Source organism: Taudactylus pleione, unplaced genomic scaffold, assembly GCF_031769625.1.
Source record: "Taudactylus pleione unplaced genomic scaffold, aTauple2 ptg000473l, whole genome shotgun sequence".
Lineage (NCBI taxonomy): Eukaryota > Metazoa > Chordata > Amphibia > Anura > Myobatrachidae > Taudactylus > Taudactylus pleione.
In genome coordinates this window covers 11817814-11837520 of record NW_028284875.1, presented here as the reverse complement: position 1 = coordinate 11837520, position 19707 = coordinate 11817814, and the positions used below count along the sequence as shown (strand labels likewise).

The window sequence follows — 19707 nt, the reverse complement described above, 5'->3', positions numbered from 1 at the left end:
AAAGACCAACGATGTGCGTTCCGGCATGGACGATAAAGATATCTATGGTCACCCGTACATGCAGGCCAACTTGGACGATTTAATCAAGATTTGCCTGTTCAGAGATGTGGCAGGATGACTTCACTGAAAGATATCTATCATAGAACTATCAGTGTGCACACCCAATATCGTTTGTCCTGCACTACAGAAAGTTCATGGGAAATAGTTCAGCGATATCGTTGGTTGTGCAGATCGTATCTTGTGTATGCAGCTTAAGAACTGGATTTCAGGGATGGTGTTGAAGGGGTTACAACTCCAGCAGCACTGACTGGAGGCTCAAGGTGCTATTGAAAGACAGAGGAGAACCCATGTCTTCTTCCTTGATCTGGAATCCCCACAGGTTTTATAGATCTCTGTGCCTGCTGAAAGTGGGGGAACAATGAAACAGGACCACTGCATCTCAGGAGAGAACCCTTTTTAGCAAGGATTAGAGCCCAAGTGGATACTCTAGGATTGGTCAGTAGGAGATCAGAACAATCTTGCCTTTGTATGCCCTGTTGACTTAGGTTCCATTTATTGATGCGTTATTGTGGTTTAACCCATTCTGTAAAGTGCTAAAACAATGCTGCTGTGCTTTGAGGAGAGTTTTATGTGGGACATCTGATAAGGCGTGGGGACGCAATTTATGTTATTGTGACATTGCCCAGTGGGGGTAATGACGATAATCGATATTCAACAGGAGGCTGTTCTAGCCTTTCGGGAGTCCAGGAGAGTTTGGTGAAATTTGTAGTTTCCCAGACAGTTTGGTCTGAGGCTATCCCAGTAAACAACAGTCTTTGCCAGTTACACCCAAGGCATACTCTCCACCAATTGGCCAGTGAAACTGGCTAGGACAATAACCATGGTGAGCCCAGACATCCTGACATGGAACAGAAAGTCAGCCACGTTTCTAGTGTATTATATATTTTACGTATGATGTATATATTTATAAATAGTTCCAGTGGTAAAAAAATGGAATGTTTAGGTATAATACATAGGGGCCCATTTAGCAATGATCTCATAGCAGGATGCGAACCTACCACTTGGATGTATCAGTTTGCAGAAGAGGACAGGCGTTCCGAAAGAAGCCCGTCCCTGTGATGTACCAGGAGTGAAGTGACCGCATTAGCAGTCTCTTCACTCCTGTACCGGGTATCCTATGCAGTCTACAGACCACGCATGCGCCACAGCCGCCGGGGCGGATCATGTGGAACCCTCTCCCGGACAGATTTGCAATGTGTAACCCGGAATCGGTATGTAATGCCGGCTGTCGGGATGCCTCTTGTCAAAATACCGACAGCAGCATCCCGTTGGTTAGTATCCCGACAGGGGTCGGGTAAGTATACATACCCACCCCTCTTGTAGACTAACCCCCCCGTTAGTACCTAAACCTGTCTCCACACTTCGTGCCGAAACTTAACCCTCCCCTGTTAGTGCCTAACCCCTCCCCCCGTGGTGCCTATCCCTACCCCCCCAAAACCTAACACTAACCCCGCTATGGTACCTAAACCTAACCCTCCCCCCCACCCCCCGCAGCTAACAGCTAAGAAGCCCCAGACTTATCTGGTTCAGGCTGGCGTCTGTCTGTGTTCCTGCTTCGGGATTAAGATAGGCATCGGTCTTCCAGCGACGGGATTCAGACCAGCAGCATGCCGTCCGCCGGTCTGCTAACTACATCCCTTATAGCCCATAGGCTACAGTGGCTTACACTTCAGATGGCGTAAGATGCAGGGATCAAGACCCGGAATGCCTCACATTCCGGAACTTGATAAATCTGACAGCATCACATTGCATCCCCCATAGAAACCTATGGGCGTTGCAGTGCAGGCCAAATTGGAGGGGCTATGATCTCTCCATAATACATTAGGGGGATACTTAATATTTGCAGCTATTCCCTGAAAACACAATATAAAGAAAGAGGAAATCAGTACGGCACTGTCAATCAGCAGCTGGTTCAAATGGAGGGTGTCATCCTCCCAATATAGAAAATACACAATAGATCGATGAACAGCGCTTTTAAACTAGTACCATAAGTTATATTTGAGATTTAATCAAAGGGGGTAGATGATGGTATCACATTTAGGGGCATATTCAATTGCCGGCGAAAATTCCCAGACTTTTCGCCTGGTGCACTTTCCGCCTACATCGCTGGTTTTGGGCCCGGAAAAGTATCGCGCGCGGCCGCTTTTCTCCCTATTCAATTCCAAAGGACGCGAAAACAGGACCCGGCTAAACTCAAACAGGTGAAAAGTGCTGTCAGTTTTGGGGAAATCAGCCTGACACCCCCCAAAAGATGCACTGACATGGGGGATCAGTATGGATACCCCCAAATAACCCAACTGAAGGTATTTGGGGTACTTAAATGGTCTCAATAGGTGCTAATTACCGTATTTGCATAAGGGGTGAATAATGGCATTTAGCAATATTTTTTCATCAAAATAACTAGTCCCAGCAAATTTGGGGTCATTGAAAATGGGGGCTAGCATATTTAAAAGTTGCTAAAGTGAAGTTTTAAAAATATGGAAAATCCACCTGCCGCAAACGGTATACAATCGGGAAGCCGGCTGCCCGACTGTCATATCCCGTCGAGGGTGAAATGCCGGGCGTCTAGATGTAGACGCCTGACATTTCCCCGATGCCGGGAGACCGGCGCCCGACATCGCGATCGAAGGGATGCCGGGCGCTGCGAGCGGACAGCCGCGGGGGGGTGGGTTAGGTTTAGGGCACCCGGGGGGGACTTAGGGTTAGGCACCCCCCCGGGGACTTAGGTTTAGGCAGCAGGGAAGGGGGGGTTAGGGTTAGGCACTTGGGAGGGGAGGTTAGGGTTAGGCACCCCTAAGGAGGGTTAAGTTAGTCAATACTTACCTATCACCGATCTGGATTTCCAGCGCTGTCGGGCTTCAGCTGCCGGGAACTCTGCTTTTGCGGTCGGCGGTATTTCATACCAATTCCCTGCAAACACCTGCATGGTAAAAAACACCTGGGGCATACTTGGGGACCCCCCTGGAGTCTATTTCGATAGTTTTTATGTTTGTCTCCCAACATTGCACTTTTTCGCCCCCAAAACTAAACTACTTTTTTGGGGTGTTCGAAAGTTTTTTTTTTCTACTTTTTTGGACGCAGTTTACCTTTGGGGGACTGTCCTAACACTGCACGGGGGTTCCCGCAACTTTGCACCCCAAATCTGTACTTTTTTCCGCCTCCATTCAGAGGCAAATCTTTTTCGCCTATCTGAATGCATTGACTTTCCGCTTAGGTGAAAAGTCATTGCAATTGAATTGGGCAGAAAGTGTTCAACTGGTGAAATGACGTCATCGGCGAAAACTTTTCGCCAATCGCGGCTTTTTCGCCTGCAATTGAATACGGCCCAATGATTAAAATAATATGGATATGTAGACACAATAGGGCAAATCTCCTAATACACAGTAAATTAAGAAAGTGAATGGAATACACATATAGAAGAAACTCTGGGCAGCTTGGTTGAATAGGAAATGGCATTTATTGATGCAATTCATAAAAAAATAATTTAAAAATAAGTAATTTATAGAAACACAGAAATCATCCAGATGTTGGATCCAGATGTTCCTCTTGCTACTGAGGAAGCTGTGGGATATTCCACAGGGAAACGTGCAAATAATGAATGATATATTAGCCCCATAACCTCTTACTCAAGGCTGATCAAAATCTGACAATAAAATATATATGTTCTGGGCACCTGTAATCCCCTCATGTCCGTACCCTTTCCGTTTAATACACTAATATTGTTGGATTCTTTTTAAAGTCCTTAGAAGCTAAGGAGCCGCAGACGGCAGAGTACAGTAGTAGCGGCAGTGGTGATTGATGAGCCGCTCTGGCAGCTGCCAGCCAGCAGCACTGTGTGTGTGACTGTGTATATTACACGACTACACGCCGGCGCCGCACACTGATTACCCCGCGTCCCCTCCTTGCTGAGCGTTGCAGTGAGCGTCGAGAGCTAGTACGCATGCTCTGTACATGGTTCCTCCATCCTTCCCAGCAGCAGCAGCCCCGCCCTTCTCCTCCGAGCCGTTACCCGCCGCCGCCGGCTCCTGCTGCTGCTGATAAGCATCGCCAGGCCCGTGTGTAAGCAGCGCGGAGATTCATGGTGTCTCTATGTATTGCCCCAACCCTTAATGCTGTAATAAATCTGAGGCTTCGCACGGTGGCTCCTAGGAGGTGAGTGACATCTGTGCAGACTGGCGGCGGCCTTACGCTGTTTACAGAACCAGCTGACATTGGGGGTCAGCAGTGATGATGATGATGAGTAGCATCTGGCTTCTGAGGAAGTGCTTTGTACTGATAGTGTGTACAGTGCTGTGATAATGTGTTATATACACTCCTCAATGTAGCCGTAGTATTGCTATGGCACACAGAACAAAGCAGGACATTTACTGCTTCTGTCTCAGCATTGCTTTATGTGCTGCTCCTGTGACACTACTACACCCTGATGTAGGTGCTCCTGTCATGTGCAAGCATGCATGCTACTGTGACACTACTACACCCTGATGTAGGTGCTCCTGTCATGTGCAAGGCCTGACGTAGGTGCTCCTGTCATGCTGCTTTTGTTGCGGAATCTTGTCCTTGTGCCTTATATTGGTTACACTAATCATGTTGCAGAGCTTTGAATTATGAATGGCTGCTGACCTGGAAGAAACTGCACTACGTTCATCCTTCCATTGACTTGTAACAATATTGCTGAAAAAGCGATTTTGTTGAATTAACAGCTTGCAGATTTCTTTATGATGTGTTTTGAAAAAAACAAAACAAAACTTAAAATTGTGTGCAGTAGAGGAAGGAGCTTTGGTGGTGTAGTGGTCCATAACCCAATGTGGTCCATAACCCAATGTGGTCCTGAGCACTTGCTGTATTGATTTTTAGCCATATAATGACGGGTTACGTCACCAAAACCAATTGTTTTGGCGACGGCTGTTTTGCATGGAAAGCTACTAACCAAATATGTGTGCCTTGTACTATGTCAGACACAATTGTATAGTGTGGAAGCCTTTTAAAGCTATACCATTTAGTTCCAGAAGTTCTTTTTCTGTTTTTGACATGTATATAGGTGTGCAGACCATCCATATGTAGAAATCCTGAGGGTAGATGTAAGGGGGATAGGTCTGTGACTGGGCAGGCTCACTGGGGGAAAGTTGCTGTTTTGTAGGTTTATTTTACATGGCACGTTATGCAAAATGTCAAAACATTTCTGTGACACAGAGAATGGGTGACCTAATCTTGTGATGCTGGAAAAGCAGCCCAAGGGTGTCATTCTTTTTGTTTACAAGTACAACAATATTCAAATATTTTTGAATGTTAATGTCCTAACTTTGTAAAATGTATATATTTGGGGGACATATCTGTTTTAGGCCCCCTGCATATCTGCAGCAGGTAATCTAATGTTAGCTAAAATACTAATAGTAGAGATCAGTTATTCGGTTTTGGCTAGGTTAAGTTCGGATCTGAAAACTGAATCTTATTGGCTATCACGTGTTTTGGAAAGCTGATAACTTGCACTAATTTGGTGAAAATAACCGAGTAAAACCGAACCAACTCTTCTCTAAAGCCGCGTATCCACTAGATGATAAATGGGGGCACACACAAACCTTTTGTTATAAGTATTATTATTATCCTTTACGTGGTGGTGGTGGTCATGTTTTAGTGCAATATTCTATTGCACTTTTTAACCTGGATGTTTAACTAAAGATATGAGGATGGAGCTGACAACCTTGAGTTTAGGTTGGCAGAGCATCACATATTGCATTATGTGCCGCCAGCTTGTAGGTTGGATATCATTGCACATTGGTATTGTTACTCTCATAATACATTATACATTATTGCTAAGCATATCTAAGGGGTTGATTACTTTTTATTAAAAAATGATTTAATCACCATTATTTTAACTGAAAGATAAAACAGCCTGGATTTTTTTACACTTTTGGGGAGATTTGCATTTGTGAGTCACACATTCATCTTTCGAATCCCATGAAAGCAAATAGTAAACCATAACAAAATTAAAATAGTAATATGATTTTAATAAATATTTGTCATCTTGGTCAATATAACTTCTGGAATCTAGTCTTTTAAGAATAAGTCACTATTAACTTCAAACCCAGAGATAGGAGAATATGTGCACACCCCTACTTGCACAATTGCTCAATATGGGCCAGTTATTTAGTGAGCAGTGATAAATGCAAGTGGAGGTCCTGCGAAAAATTTTGGATTAAAGGGCCTGATTCATTACGAATCGCGACTGCGATTGTAATAGCAATTACGCACACAGTCTCACTGCGATAGTATGCAAATCCATTGAGATCGCTATGCCGTCGCAGCACTACATAAGGACGCCCTCTTTACCTTATACACATCCGTAATCTTTAGCAAAACTGCGAGACCATCGGTAACATTGAGTACCATTGCAGCCTCACTCACACTTGCACAAGCTCTGACCTTACTCAGGAATTACTAATCTCGTCGCACGCTATAAGGCATCGTAGTGGATAATTTATGTAAACACATGCAACGGCATTCAAACACACTGGCACGCCTGCGTTTCACCAACCACCCACAAACGGCACTTCCTGTCAATCACTCTGCGATGGGTCTGCGTAGTCACTGTGATCGCAGTCCCAATTGCAGTGGCCGGTTTGCAAACGCGCACTGCGATGCATAATCGGGAGATTGCGTGCATTATCGCAGTTGCGATCGGTAATGAATCAGGCCCAAAGTCAGGACTTTGACAAGTCAACTGAAGTTAATTAAATATTTTCATTTTTAAGTCCGTCCCGTGTTGCGCTTGCAGTTTTTTGCATCATTGTTCTGTTAAGACAAACTTCCTTTCCAGTTTCAGCGTTTTGGCAGTGGGTAATGGGTTTTTGTATTTGCTGCTCTTATCAAAAGAAGTGCTCCCTATGGGGGATGTAAAGTAAAGGTATAAAATAAAACAGCCAGTCCAAGATACAATGCATGTACTATGTGTTTCAATTCCTAGTACAAAGTGAGCAATACAGAATTGCATTAAAATGACAAGAGTAAAATCCTTGGCTTTTGCCCATATTTTAAAAAATTTTGAAGGTGCCCTGTCGAGAGTATTTGTTGTATTCAATCTTCATCTCTTGGTTGTCAGAATGTACCAGAGTACGGATCATGTGTGAGGCAGCTACAAGCCCACTTGTCTGATAATGGGCCGTATTCAGTTTGAAGCGTTAAGTCCGGATTCGCGATAATTTACCGCCGATGTCATTATCGCCTATTTTAGTTTTACCCCGCATTCACTTTGAAAGCGTTCCGCCTAGGCGGAAAGTCAATGCAATGTAATAGGCGGTAAAGTATCGCCTATGAATGGCAGGCGGTAAAAAGGTGTAGAATTGGGGTTTTGGGGTGCAACGTTTCAGGAACCCCCGTGCAGCCTTCACACAGTCCCCCAAAGGTAATCTGTGTAAAAAAAAAAAATGTACAAAAAAACTTAAGGACACCCCAAAAATTGACTTTGAAAAAGGGGGCGAACGAAAAAAAAGTTGTGGTACAAACTTAAAAAATAGCGAACTTCACTCTGGGGGGGGGGGTCCCCAAGTATGCCCCAAGTGTTTTTTTGATTGCTGGTGTTTGCGGCAGGTGGGTTTTTCACGATTTTTTTAAGTCACTTTAGCAACTTTAAAATTTGCTGGACCTCATTTTCAAGTACCCCAAATTTGATGGGCATCATTGTTTTGCCCTAAAAAACTTCTAAATGCTCTTCTGCATCACCTTTATTCCAAGCTGCATTTATGCACCTGCTGTGGCTATTAGAAACCCCAACTTCCTTCAGGAGTTAAAAATGGGGGTACCCTTTGTCCTCCCCTATGTCTACACTTCTTTAGGTGGGTCCCTAGAATATTTCCAGAAAATTCCCGATTTGTTTAACCTGTAAAAAAACGGGGTAAAAATTGACAAAAAAAATTGACATAAGGTCCGACCCCTAAAGCCAAACCAGCCCCAGGCTTGCCAGCCAGTGGTGGTTTCTAAAAATATGGGGAACAAAAATTGTAGGGTTCCACCGTATTTTAGAAACCAACCCAAGGCTGCAGGGACCAGTTCTGGTTTTAAATATAGGGGTAAAAAAAAATGTGGGGATCCCCCGATATTTAAGACCAGCACCAGACCCAACCGACCGGGGTGTAATGCCACAGCCCGGAGACCCAATCACCGGGGCTCCAGGTCCAAAGCATCAACACCCCAAATCGGTCATCGCAAGCCGGTGATCACGGGGGAGTCAGGGACCCCCCAAAGAAGGGTTCCCCCCCTCCCGAGCACCACAGGCTTATGCTGTAACTTCACTGTAAAATAAATAGTTAAAAAAAGACAAAACACACACACCGTGACAGTATAACTTTATTACACTTCACCTACAGCGAAGTTACAGGTGCCGCATATCTGCTGGCACTTGTTGTTCCACAAGTGCAAAATGGCAGGCATGCTGGCACTTGTAGTTCCACTGTAAAACACAATAGTTTTACATTATTTGGCCCCCCCATTACCTCCATACCCACCAAGCCAGGGGTATGGGGAAGAGCCCCGGGCTTCAGCATAAGCCTGTAGTGCTCGGGAGGGGGGGGGGTACCTTCTTTGGGGGGTCCCTGACTCCCCCGAGATCACCGGCTTGCGCTGACCGATTTGGGGTGCTGATGCTTTGGACCTGGAGCCCCGGTGATTGGGTCTCCGGGCTGTGGCATTACACCCCGGTCGGTTGGGTCGGGTGCTGGTCTTAAATATCGGGGGATCCCCACGTTTTTTTTTACCCCTATATTTAAAACCAGAACTGGTCCCTGCAGCCTTGGGTTGGTTTCCAAATTACGGTGGAACCCTACACTTTTTGTTCCCCATATTTTTAGAAACCACCACTGGCTGGCAAGCCTGGGGCTGGTTTGCCTTTTGGGGGTGGACCTTTATGTCATTTTTTTTGTAAATTTTTACTTCTTTTTTGCACAGGTACAACACAATGGGAATTTTCGGGAAATATTCTAGGGACCCCCCCCTAAAGATGTGTAGACATGGGGGATCACTATGGGTACCCCCATTTTTAACTCCTGAAGGAAGTCGGGGTCTCAAACAGCTGTAGCAGGTGCATTTTTGCAGAATTTTTGAAAAATACATTTTGGGACTTAAAAATATGCTAGTTCCCATTTTCATGTACCCCAAATTTGATGGGACCATTTTTAAAAACGAAAAAAATAAGCTAAATGCTCTTCTGCATCACTTCTTCAAAGTCGGGGGAAAAAAAACACCCGCCGCGGCTGTTTAAAAACCTGACTTTCTTTTGCAGCCAAAAACGGGGGTCCTAGGATTATTTGCCGAAATTCCAGTTTTTTTACCGCCAATCCAAGTATCGACGGGTCTCGTTTTCACCCACTTTCAAATTGAATACGGGGATACGCGGGCACGCACGCGATACTTTAACGCCTGGAAAACAGGCTAAGTCGGCGTTAAGTCCAGGCCGCGTTAAGTTAACGTGGCTCGGCTCAAATTGAATACGGGCCTATGGGGCTGATTCTGAGTTGGGAGCAGAGCATAAAAAAGCAAGTAAAGGCCGCCATACATAATCAGTCGTTTGGGGCAATTCTGCGTTTTGCAGATGATTGTGTAAAAAAAATAAAAAATGCAATGTATGGGGTTTATATATCACAGATTCCGGCCAAAACGTCATTTGAATTGGTGAATCAGGGTGTCCAACATGTTGGATTTCACAAATAAATCAGGGCTGTTGAGTACTAGGGTGTCGTAACAATCAGCCGATTTGCAGACTAATGCTGCATACACCTAGTCAGATTTCTTATCTGATATGAACGATATCGATTGTAAAAATCGCTCAATTGTTCATATCTGACATCGACTGTGTTTGCAGTCAAATTTGGACGATTTCATTCATTTAAATGCTGTTAGAAATCGTTCATCATTCATGAAATAGCTGGTAAAATTGTTCATCGTTCATCTAGCAAGTCTGACCGTGTGAATGCACCATAATGCTGGGCATACACTATGGGCACGATTCTATTCAACGTGAAGTGAATAGCGCCGGGAATCAGCTCCCGAAGCTATTGAATTCATTTGCGCTGCTAAGCCCGACTAATGATTTTTTCTTGCGTCCCTCCGGGGATGCGAGTAGAAGTCCGACAAAAGTCCAGGCGCGATGCTGTTTTCTGCCCTTAGCGTCGGGAAAACAGCATAGCGCCGGGAAGTTTAGTTGGAGAATGCCTGTTCTCGTGCCTAAACACCCTGTTTAAGGCGCGAGAACGAGCCTTCCCCGACCTAACTTCTCGCAGAATTGAATAGCCACGGGAGCTCATTCCCGGCTCTATTCACTTCGTTTAATTGAATCGTGCCCTATACAATTATCTGTCAGACATCTGTCGAATTTGGCTAGTTGGAATGATAACCTGGTAATGTATGGGAGCAAATGACAATCGACTATAAGGTTTTAAACACTGAAAAACGGATAAAAACGATTATTCAAATTGGCAAAATTCGTTTGATTTAACCAATTTGTCTGAACGTACATTTTTGTCTGTTTTCCAGTATTTGTGAGCAAATGGTTGATTATCACTTGCTCCCTTACACTACAAGATTTTCATTCCAACCAGCCAGATTGGACAGATAATTGTATAGTGTATGCCCAGCATTACTAGTAAAATGATAAGCCTTTCAAGATTGGCAGATCTCTTCCCTGAAAAAAAAATTAAGTTATTTGGATAATTGGAGAATCTCTAAATTGGGGAATTTTTTCTTTTTTTTTGTAATTGCTGATATTTTTAGCATTCCTGCTAGGCTGTGCCCTGCCCTTTTTTAAAAGGGCAGAATGCGCCCTGCCGTTTTGGCGGCGGCCTGCTAAAAGAACATGCCCTGTGCCATCCCCATTCGTGGGCCACAGTGTCCCATGGGTGGGAAAAATAGAGATGGGAGAGCTTCGGGTCAGCCCGGCATGTCCATAAGTGCCCCCAAGAGTGATGAAAAGGAGGCATGTCTCCTTTTCTAGTTGACATACCTCTTTTCGGGCGTGCCCTCCCTACGGTCCGGCGCCCTGCCCAGTGCCGAACCTAGAGTATTGAGAGAATAAGTTTTTTCACATACAGATGTGTCCTTGCTAATCTAGCCTCATTATGCCACGTAGCGCGACTTGCCTGGCGTGAGTTAGCCACTACTCTGATATGCTTTGGGGTTCTTATTTTGCTGCAAATGCATCTAAGGGCCGAATTCAATTAGCCACAAAAAGTGCAGTCTGGCGATTAGGAGAATGAATTTGCCTCATTCGCCTGTTTTGACGCAATGTTTTCTCCATGCGTGTCCCCGCTTTTCACTCTATTCAATTGTAAAACAGACAAAAACGTGGTTAGGTGAATGTTTTACAAAGCCAAAGTAGCGAAAAGGACCTCTTTCTATGGGGAAATCAGTCTGTACCCCATAAAAAGCTTCAGTGACCCTGGGAATTAATATAGAATATTACTAGTAGCCCTAATAGAAGTATTTAGTGAACTTATTTTGAGGCAATGGGCTGTTATATGCATATTTGATTATGTGTGGAAAAATTATAGAAAGCAATGTTTTTTTCAGAAAAATAAGTACCGTACTTAAATTATGGTAAATGAAAATGGGTACTAGTGTATTTTGATGTCTCTAAAATGAAGATTTAAAAAACTAAAACTGTATACCTGCTGCAGCCTAGTGCACTCCCAAAAACACCTGTCACATCCATATAGCCCCCCAAACTACCAGGCCCCCCACTTTTTACCCATTTTCCAATACTTTTTACATTTGTTTTTTTTTTTACTGATTAGTGGTTAGGAGGGGGGGGGGTGTCCAAAGGGTTCTGGATCGAATCCCCACATTTGCACCCCAAAGTAGCGATTTTACACTTCCAATTCGCCCACCTATACATAGGCGAAAAACATCCCGGAATGGAATACGGAGAGAAGTAGAAAACAGACGAAAAGCACAAATCGGCAAAAACTTTTCTCCAAACGGCTCTTTTCGTGGATAATTGAATTCGGCCCTAAATCACAATGTGATGTGACTAGGACCAGCAGACTGTGCTGACTAATGATACTGATATGCGACACTTGTATATCTCTGTATATATTGTTCATTCCAAGTCCACAACAGAACTTGGAATGAAAAAGCTGCGGCCACTTCATTGTAGCACTTTGTATACAGATTCAGAGACTCATGTGCACACAGATATATAAGTGGTGCATATCAAATTAATCAGCACAGTCAGCTGGTGCATCCTAGTCGCATCACATTGCATTTTCAGCAAAAGAGATGCCCGGCGACCAGGTGCGCCGAGAGGAGCTTTTCAGTGTAACTAAACACAGTGCTGAATGCGTGGAATTGAAGCCACACACTGTTATGAATGTACCTACACTATTTACATGAGACCCCTACAGCTCGCAGATGGGGCTCATGCAGTAGGCAGGGATCCACAGAAAATAAGTTACCTGGAGTAAAGCAGCAAGCAAGGTAGGGCTGATTCAAGTGTGTGCTGGAGACTGCTGCTGGAAGTAATCAACTGGCACAGGTGGATATGCACAAAATCAGTTAGGATGCAGATCTGGACTTGTAAAGTTGGCCTGCTACAAGATGCAGGCTGGAACAATGTCAAAGCAGCAATGCTAGATTTGGGCTTGGTTGTGGCAGGCCAGCTACTCAGGATGCAGGTGTGAATAATGTTGTACCTGTAATGCTGTATATGAGCTTGGTTTTGGCATGCCAGCTACTCCAGGATGAAGGTGTGAATATTGTTGTACCTGGCCTTGATTGTGGCAGGCCAGCTATTCAGGATGCAGGTGGGAATACTGTGAAACCTGCAATGCTGTAGATGGATTTGATCGTGGCAGGCAGATGCAGGTTGGAGTTTGCTGCAGAACCAGTACTAGATATAGTTGAACTGACATGTGAATGCAGGTTAAAGCTGTAACAGAACCAGTACTAGCTATAGTTGAACTGACAGGTGAATGTAGGTTGAAGCTTGTAACAGAATCAGTACTTGATGTAGTTGAACTAGCAGGCAGATGCAGGTACACACGGGGACTAGACACAAACTGGAGGAGACACAGAAGGTTAGCTGGAGCTAGGATGGACACAGGGCAGAATCCAGCAGGACACAGGAGTAAGACTGGCAGTGACAGGACACTGAGGAGTGAGTCTCAGAGCAAAGGTTAGGGAGCAAGGAACTGCACAGCGTGCAGCGACCAAGTGGACATCCACTAGGAACAAGAACTTAATAATATCACCGGCAGGCAGGAACTGACTTGAATCCCTAATGAAGGGAGAGGTCTGCTGTGATTGGTCCATCAGGCTGAGGTCAGGTAATGAGACTACCAACAGGTGAGTAGCTGCACATAGCAGCCAGAGCCCAGGTAGCTAGGATAGCAACTGAGAGCCAATCAGAGCCGCAGCGGCACATGTAACACACACTAAAGGCCCCCATACATCAGAGATGGATTGCAGCAATCGTGCAATTTGCAATCGATTGTGTATAAAAATCTGCAATGTATGGGCTTCACAGATCGCAACCAAAAAGTGATTGGAATTGTTTAATCAGATTGTCCAACATGTTGGATTTCACAGATCGATTGGGGCTGTAGATTGCTAGTGTATGGACATGATCAGCAGATTTGCAGACCGCTTCTAGCAAAATGATGGGCCTTTCAAGATTGCCAGATCTGTGTTTGCTGCAATTGATCTGCAAATCACTGAAAAAGATCTGTAGTGTATGGGCACAAATTGCTCGATTGGGAAATCCTAAGATCGGGCAATAAATCTTCAAATTGTTCAATTGTAGTTTTCAGATTGCTGATGTATGGGGGCCTTTAGGGGTATATTTATTAAAGTGCGGGTTTATAGAAGTGGTAGTGTTGCCCATAGCAACCAGTCATATACTACTATCAAGCACCTTTTACAAGATAACTCTAGAATCTGATTGGTTGCTGTGGGCAACATTTCCACTTCTATATACCTGCACTTTAGTAAATATACCCCTTAGTGGCAGATTCCATTAGCCATGGGCTTTACCGTACGGCATTAGCTCCCAGGTTAAATGTCTGGAGCTATTCGGTTACTGACCTTAAATACTTTTAGACCCTGGTTAAAGTGCCAGAGGAATTCAATTGCTGCCTGCGACTAGCTCCGAGAAAAATCACTGTTAAATGCACCTTCGGGGCTAGTTGCGGGCTTACCACTGGCAATACTTGAATAGTTCTGGGCACTTAACCCGGGACTTAATGCAGTGCGGTAAACCCTGCAGCTAATTGAATCTGCCCCTTAGTATCTCATGTACAGATGGCCGGAAATCGGGCATACAGTATCTGCTCGTGCATTGCGTGCACGTTAATAAATGCTTATATTTGCCCATATGCAAAATAAGTGGTTCACTTCCCTGAATACTATTCCCCGATACCCAGGATAAACTAGCTGTTGAAGATGTACCAACTCATAGGCTCAATGCCACAATTCTTTCCCTCCAGCCCCAGCTCCTGGGGTTAAAGTTGCGAAGATATGCGGCAGAGCTGCTGAACAGTCTTGAAGACTGTAAGGATTACTGCTGGAACCACCGTTCAGTTCAGCCGCTCTGCTCCACTCCCCAGCTTCCGGCCTGTTTTTCAAATGTGTGTCACCTAGCTTCAGGACGTCCATTATGCGTTTCTCCACCCTATGACGTGGTAGTTTCATCAGATGATTGGTAGGTCCCACTGCCAGTGGCCTATTGGAGCATGCTAGAATAAAAGTCCCACTGGCAGTGTGACCTGTCAGTTCTCTGATGAAACCACTGCGTCTTAGGGAGGGGGGCTGCATGAGACCGCATACTACATGAACGTGCCAAGAGGCTAAATTGCAAAATTACTTTTAAAATACTGTTGCATCAATCTTACTGGTTTTGCATAAAAAGGTGTGTTTTCAACCAATCACGCACATCTATCCTAAAAGCTGTCTGACAGGGAAATGTTCTAGGCTACAGATCTGCACACCAGCGCTGATACTCACTGGCGCCGGAGCTAGAGAGGGCAACTTTGTGCGCGCGTGAAAAAGGGATGTGGCCATGAAAAGGGGGCGTGTCTATAAGACGCATCCCCTTTTCGTCATACTTGGGGGCGTGCCCGGCAGTTACGGACACCAAGCGCTGCAGACAGTGAGAATAGATGCCGGGCGCATGCGCCCGGCGTCTATTCTCCGGCAGTGACCGGTCACCGCACATTTCTCCACCCGCGGGACACTGCGTCCCGCGGATGAAGACGGCACCCGCAGGCTGTGAGGGCAGGGCGCTTTTTGCCCTCCTTCTGGAGGGCAGGGTGCTTTTTGCCCTCCAGAAGGAGGCCAGGGCACCGCACCCCGCTAAAACAGCCTAGCGGGAACGCTACACTCCTTCTGCTTTTAATACTGGAAGCTGCTAAAAACACCATACAGCCAGAGAACTGAAAGTCTGCTTCAGCTACTTCAAGTAAGCCATGGAATATTACACACCAGAAAGGGACTGCACAGTCTGCAGATTATTCTACACCCTATCGTGACAACTTGTATTCCTTCAAACAGACTGAATGGTACCGGTACATAGCACATCTTGTTTGTTTCATTTCAAAGCCATTGTGGTGGTGAATAGAGGCCAAAATATGAAAATTCTGTCAATGTCCCAATATTTATGCACCTGACTGTATGTTTGGGCAATATCTATGAATTTTTAAACAACTCAAAAAACAGTGAAGGAGTACTTAAGTTACAACAGCATCTTGTATGGTGGACTAATGGGATGTAGTTATGTGACCGGCGGGCGCAAGACTGTTGGTCACAATCCCGAAAGTGGAATGCCGGCTAGGGAGTTATGATAGCCGTTGAAATACAGACGCCTATCATAATTCCAACGCCAGAGCAGCGAGGACGACGTCCCGAATGAAAGCAAGTCTGGGGCACCCTTAGCGTTAGCCACGATGGGTTAGGGGTGGTTAGGATTAGGGAGTCTAGCGGAGAGTTAGGGTTAGGTTTGAGGGGGGAGATTAGGGTTAGGCACCCCTAGGGGGAGGGTTAAAGATAGGCACCCCCAGGGAGAAGTTAGGGTTAGGCACCCCCCGGAAGGGTTAGGTCTAGGGAGTGGTAAGGTGGAGGTTAGGCAACCCCGGGGGTAGGTTAGGTTTAGGCACTAGGGGGGAGGTTAGGGTTAGGCACCACTAAGGGAAGGTTAGGGGGGGGGGGCGGGGGTGGTTAGGGTACTTAGCTGCCTCTGTCGGGATCTTGATCCTGTCGGGCAGCCGCTGTCGGGATTTGAACCTGAGCTAAACAGCCGCCGGCATTTCAGTTCCATTCCGGACTAATTTACCTTCCACAGCATTGTGGTAGAATACACCCCTCTCTTGTTTTTATGAATTGCAAATGTATTTTTATGTATTAATTTTATTCATGCATTTTACCTATGATTTTATGTCATTAAGCATTTATCATTAAATTACTATTATAAGTATTCACACGGTCCTTTTTCATAGATCTTTTTAGATCATAAGATGTTTAAATGTCTAATTACATTTTTATGCAACTATACACTTTGCACCCTTCTTCTGTTTTTGCATGGTGTTGTTTAGGTGACTACCTTATATTATATGGTATTAATCCAGTGTATAGATTAAAATCCCTTTTCCACTGCCAGCAATACCCTGGGTTTTTGCACGTGAGCGCGCAGCAACCTGGGTTATTTTGCTGTGTGAAAGGGCAGGGTTGAAATAAGGCGGGTCGAGTGACCGCGGCATTTCAACCCTGGTCACGAGCAGGGTTGAACGCGGGCTCGTGAAGCATTGTGAACAGGTAACCCGGATTGATGCCACCCGGATCCCGTTGTCTGCATAGGAAGAGCCGGCGCCTGGAGATGAGATCATCAGGTCATTAACTAAACTTTACAACTCCTAAAAAAATAGGACTGCGCATTCAGTGATTTTTTTCCCTCTCCCAGCTCGCACCTTCTCTCTTTGCCCGCACTTGCTCCCCGTATCTCCCCTTTTACTGCCCGGACTTCCTCACAGCGTCTCCCTTTGCACTGTCCACATCTCCTCCCCGTGTCTCACCTCCGAGTGCTTTGACCTCCTCCCCCGCGTCTTCTCTCTCACTGCCCGCATCTCCTCCCCGTGACTCCCTCACTGCCCGCTCCTCCTCCCGTATCTCCCTTCACCCTGGTGTCTCCTGTCCATGCCGATGTCAGTATTCAGTACGCCATCCCCCCCAGGTCTCCCCTTACCCCTGGTGTCTCCTCTCCATGCCGATGTCAGCGAGCGCTCAGTACGCCTCTACTCTCCCCCAGTGTCTCCTTTCAATGCAGATGTCAGCGTTCCCACCCCCCCTGGTGTCTCCTTTGCATCCGATGTCAGCACTCAGGCCCCCCCCCCCCGTGTCTCCCTTCTCCTCCTGTGTCCCCTCTCAATCCGATGTCAGCGGTCATCGCGTCGTCATCCCCGCGCAGCTTCTAATGAGAGCTATCGCCTTTGCTGAAGAAGAAGCAGGGAGCTGTCGGAGGTAAGTAAGATAGCCTGGGGTATTGTGGAGGGGAGGAGGGAGGGAGATGTAGCAGAAAGCCCCCGAAGGCAGTGGGGGTAGTGCAGGGAGGGATCTAAGAAGATCCCTGCCTGCACTTGTGCATGCTTTCGGGGGCCTGTACGCCATCTCACAGTGGCATACAGTTATAAAGTCAAGCTTTTTTGGAACTTGATGAATGACACAATTTCCACATCCCCATACTACAGTATGGGTACTGTGGAAATTATCTGAGGAGAATTGTAACCAGGAGATATCGGTGATATCTCCTGCATTACAGGATTAATGAATGAGTCTGACACTTAATTTATACAAAAGTAGGTGAAAATTTAAATTTTCACCTGCTTTTGTTTAAAGTAATGGTGAATAGACCCCCTAAGGGTAGTGTTCACTCTAAGAGCCATATTCAATTTGGGAGTGAAAAGTCCGTGCTGGACTTTTCGCTCCACTTCGGAGCTTTTCTGGGGATAAAGTATTGGGTGCGTGCCCGCTTTATCCCCGTATTCAATTTAAAATGAGCGAAAATGGGACCCGGGGAATTGGGATCTACGAAAAAAACGGGAATTTTCGGGAAATAATTGTAGGACTCCCCTAAAGATGTCTAGACATGGGGAATCACTATGGGTACCCTCATTTTTGCCTGCAGAAGAAAGTCGGGTTTTTAAATAGCCACAGCAGGTGTTTTTTTCCCGACATTGAAGAAGTGTTGCAGAAGAGCACTTAGGTTTTTTTTTTTTCGTTTTTTTAAGTGGTCCCATCAAATTTGGGGTACATGAAAATGGATACTAGCATATTTTTATGTCCCTAAAGTAATTTTATAACTTTCTGCCAAAATGCACCCGCCACTAATAGCCTATTCTAGAAAACACCTGCCACATACTTGCAGACTAGCCCTGAACCTATTTCCCTATATTTAAACACTGTTTTCCTTTTTTTTATTTTTTCACCCCAAATTTTTAATTCATTTTTTTGGGGTGTCCCTATTTTTTTGGTATTTTTTTTTACTTTTTTTTGACACAGTTTATTGACACAGTTTATTTTTAATTGTCATTCCCAGGGGTGCAGGCTATCTTTTTTCAAGCCTGCATCCCTAAACCCCAATTCTGCACTTTTTTCACCATGTAAAACAATCTGTAATATTGCTTGTAGAAGGCATATTTATGAGGAGTTAAGGTGCGTACACACAATACAATTAAAATGCACAATATTAACGATATCGATCATATCGTTATCGTTCATATCGTGCATTTTCCTGTGCCTCCAACCCACCAACGGCCTGCAAAGCGGAGGCACGTATGGATGATAACGATATCGTCCATCACCCGTGCATGCAGGCCAACCTGGTCGATATTGGCAAGGTTACTATAGGGACCATTGTTGGTGGGTTGGTGGTGTGCTGGATGATTGATATCGATCATCCAGCACATCCGGGAAATCGTTCAAAGATATCGTTGACGTTCGTCCTGTGTGTATGCACCATTAGGTTTTCCTGTATAAGTTGTAGGCTTTATTCAGGTATTGGCAATTTGTATGTTTTCTTTATGTAGAGATGGGAAGCTCTCACATTGTAACCCTGCCTGGGTGTCTCATTAGGGTTTAAATAGTATTCCTGCACAGGACATTACTACCGACTGAAGCTTTTAGAAGATGCACTGATAGGTGACGAGGTATATTCAGAATTTACATTGCCCTGTGTGTATGTATACATATATAGATAGGTATTCTATCTGTAATGCTGCATACACACGGAACAACTTGAACAACCATAGATATCGTTGATAGATTTCCCTCCAACTTTCTGTAGTGCAGGTCAAACGATTTTGGTTGTACACACTGATAGCTTCACTGAAATATCTATCATAGAAATCTATCTTTTTACAGGCAGATCTTTACAAAATCCAAGTTGGCCTGCATGCATGAAAGACCATAGATATCGTTCTCGTTCATGCGGGAACGCGCATCGTTGGTTGTTGTCAGTTTGGTAACTGCAAAAAAGTGAACGATATGAATAATAATGATATGAACGATATCGTTCAAATCGCTCATAAAAGTCTCGCCGTGTGTACGCAGTTTGTTCTAACAGGATGTAGTGCTGTCTGTCTCAATACTGACATCGGAATCCTAGCAAGGGACTTAAGATAG

General features: G+C 45.1%; 1 protein-coding gene across 4 annotated transcripts in view; it reads left to right on the top strand.

The window, feature by feature from the left end:
- The first annotated feature begins 3961 nt into the window (after window positions 1–3961).
- Window positions 3962–19707, top strand: part of CEP170 (centrosomal protein 170) — a 149042-nt gene continuing 133296 nt past the window's right edge. For 3 of the 4 annotated variants that reach the window (XM_088448981.1, XM_088448980.1, XM_088448978.1), the window contains exon 1: window positions 3962–4212. The gene's annotated coding sequence lies outside the window, so the exon portion shown is untranslated. Of the gene's footprint in view, window positions 4213–12631; window positions 12717–19707 lie in introns of those variants that run through there. The other variant, XM_088448979.1, reaches the window with a different exon arrangement.